This window comes from Prionailurus bengalensis, chromosome D3 (assembly GCF_016509475.1).
Source record: "Prionailurus bengalensis isolate Pbe53 chromosome D3, Fcat_Pben_1.1_paternal_pri, whole genome shotgun sequence".
NCBI classification, from domain to species: Eukaryota; Metazoa; Chordata; class Mammalia; order Carnivora; family Felidae; genus Prionailurus; species Prionailurus bengalensis.
Window position 1 is genome coordinate 79,008,930 of NC_057356.1, and position 3,248 is coordinate 79,012,177.

The 3,248-nt window shown below is 41.8% G+C and overlaps 1 pseudogene; it reads left to right on the forward strand.

The window, feature by feature from the left end:
- The first annotated feature begins 1,020 nt into the window (after window positions 1–1,020).
- Window positions 1,021–2,707, forward strand: LOC122470819 (annotated as a pseudogene).
- Window positions 2,708–3,248: the final 541 nt, after the last annotated feature.

Consider the following 3,248-nt stretch of genomic DNA (forward strand, 5'->3'; position numbering starts at 1 on the left):
TCCAAATCAAAGGTTTGTGGCCACCCTGCATAGAGCAAGTCTATTGGTGCTGTTTTCCCAGCAGTAGTTATTCATTTCATGTCTCTGGGTCACATTTTGGTAATTCTTGCAGCATTTCTAACTTTTTCATTATTATTATATTTGTTATGGTGATCTATGATCAGTAATTTTTTTTTTATCTGGGGGTGGGGGGGAGGTGGGGCCGAGGGAGAGAGAAAATCCCAAGCAGGCTCCACACTCAGTGCAGAGCCCGATGTGGAGCTTGATCCCACGACTCTGGAATCCCGATCTGAGACAAAATCAAAAATTGGTGCTCAAACAGCTGAGCCACCCAGGTGCCCCATGATCTGTGATCAGTAATCTTTGATGTTACTATGGCAATTGTTTTGGGGTACCACAAACCATGGACATAGAAGACAGCAAACTTAACTGACCAATGTTGTATGTGTTCTGATTCCTCTACCGACTGGCCATTCCCTCATCTCTCTCCCTCTCCTTGGGCCTCCTATTTGCTGAGACATAAGAATATTAAGATTATGCCAATTAATAACCCTGCAATGACCTCTAAGTGTTCAAATGAAAGGAAGAGCCACACATCTCTCACTTTAAAAGCTGGAAATAATTAAGATTAGTGAGGAGGCCTGTCAAAAGCTGACAAAGGCTGAAAGCTGGGCCTCTTACACCAAACAGTGAGCCAAAGAAAGGAAAAGTTCTAGAAGGAAATTAAAGTGCTATTCCAGTGAACATGTGAATGATAAGAGAGCAAAACAGCCTTATTGATGAAATGGAGCAAGTTTTAGTCTGGATAGAAGATCAAACCAGCCACAACATTCCCTTAAGCCAAAGACTAATCCAGAGCAAGGCATTAACTGTCTTCAAGTCTGTGAAGGCTGACAGTTGAGGAAGCTACAGAAGGAAAGTTTGAAGCGAGCAGAGGTTGGTTCATAAGGTTTAAGGAAAGAGGGCAGCCTATGACCCTGCAGAGGCCAAACTGGTGGCGGACCTTCTCGAGGGGCAAAGATGTATCTTGTACTCAATAATGCAGATTATTATTTTACACCACACATCTATCCAGCCTCAAGGTCTGAGGGTGGCCTCATCTGATGAACTATCAGTATCCTGACTGTAACAAATCTTGGTGCTTGTATCCTTTACTTCATCTTTGCAACACTGAGCTTTTTGTCTGTGATCATTAATTAATAAAGAATCCACGTTTTAAAAAATGTTTATTTATTTATTTATTTATTTATTTATTTATTTATTTATTTATTTATTTTGAGAGACAGGCAGAGAGAGAAAGAGAGAAATTGAATCCCAAGCAAGTTACATGCTGTCAGCACAGAGCCCAATGTGGGTCTTAATCTTATGAACTGTGAGATCATGTCCTGAGCCAAAATCAAGAATAGGACACTTAAATGACTGAGCCACGCAGGTGCCCCAAACATCCACAATTTTTATTTTTTTAATTTTTTTTCAAGTTTAGTCAACCTCTTCTTTATTTTTTTTAATATATGAAATTTATTATCAAATTGGTTTCCATACAACACCCAGTGCTCATCCCAAAAGATGCCCTCCTCAATACCCATCACCTACCCTACCCTCCCTCCCACCCCCCAACAACCCTCAGTTTGTTCTCAGTTTTTAAGAGTCTCTTATGCTTCGGCTCTCTCCCACTCTAACCTCTTCTTTTTTTTCCTTCCCCTCCTCCATGGGTTTCTGTTAAGTTTCTCAGGATCCATATAAGAGTGAAACCATATGGTATCTGTCTTTCTCTGTATGGCTTATTTCACTTAGCATCACACTCTCCAGTTCCATCCATGTTGCTACAAAGGGCCATACTTCATTCTTTCTCATTGCCACGTGGTACTCCATTGTGTATATAAGCCACAATTTCTTTATCCATTCATCAGTTGATGGACATTTAGGCTCTTTCCATGATTTGGCTATTGTTGAGTGCTGCTATGAACATTGGGGTACAAGTGCCCCTATGCATCAGTACTCCTGTATCCCTTGGGTAAATTCCTAGCAGTGCTACTGCTGGGTCATAGGGTAGGTCTATTTTTAATTTTTTGAGGAACCTCCACACTGTTTTCCAGAACGGCTGCACCAATTTGCATTCCCACCAACAGTGCAAGAGGGTTCCCGTTTCTCCACATCCTCTCCAGCATCTATAGTCTCCTGATTTGCTCATTTTGGCCACTCTGACTGGCATGAGGTGATATCTGAGTGTGGTTTTGATTTGTATTTCCCTGATGAGGAGCGACGTTGAGCATCTTTTCATGTGCCTGTTGGCCATCTCAAACATCCACGATTTTTAAAGAATCAAGTCTATAGACAGATTATGTTTCCTGTCGAATTACTGCCATGGATTAATATTCCCACTGTCTTCATTGTCCCCCCTAGAGTTGAGAGATTACAGCAAATTATACGATGGCATAGGAGAGTTTCCAAGTGGCTGGTTTCAGCTCATTGTTAATATACTTTCCTTCCTCTTTTTCACTGACATGCTGATCATAGATTCATAGAGGCCTTTGTCATAGACTTGTGTTTAATCACGTACACAAACCTCACCATCTCTGGCAGATTCCTACTCCATTTGTAAGTCACGGCTTCCTTCAGAGTCTACCTTGCCATATATATATACCCTTTTATCTTTCTGTTACACAAATAGGTTTATTTAAGTTTGCACATCTTCGTCAATATCTGACGTGGGTTCCTAAATGGCAGAGAGAGTAGAGCTAGTTAGCAAGTTCATGAGACCTGCTAGAATCTTGATGCTTCCACGAGGTGACCTCAGGAGAATCATGTAATGTTATTTTGAATCCGTTTTCATCAACACCATGATGGGCATAATAATGTTTCGTAGGCGGGGTTTTTGTATGAGTCATGGGAGACTAAGGAGTACTTGACGTGGAAGAAGAGTTCAGTAAGTCACGGAACATCACGGTATCCTTTTTATTAACAGAAGTAACGTGTGTGTTGCCTCAAAAAATCATCGCGTGAACTGAAACAGATCCAGGTTTTATTTTAGGTTACAAGTCAGCCATGATTTTTTTTTTCCCACTTGCTAGTTTCCCCTTTCAATATCTCCTTCCTCTTCCAGCGTGGAGACACACCGGAAGAGTATGTCTCACGTCACTCACCAGCCCTTGAGTCTGTTGGCTGGGCTCCCTCACTCCCACTGCTGGGAGACAGGCTTCAGTCCAAGTGCTCCTTCGCTCTGGTGCCTCCTTGCACAACGGTCACCA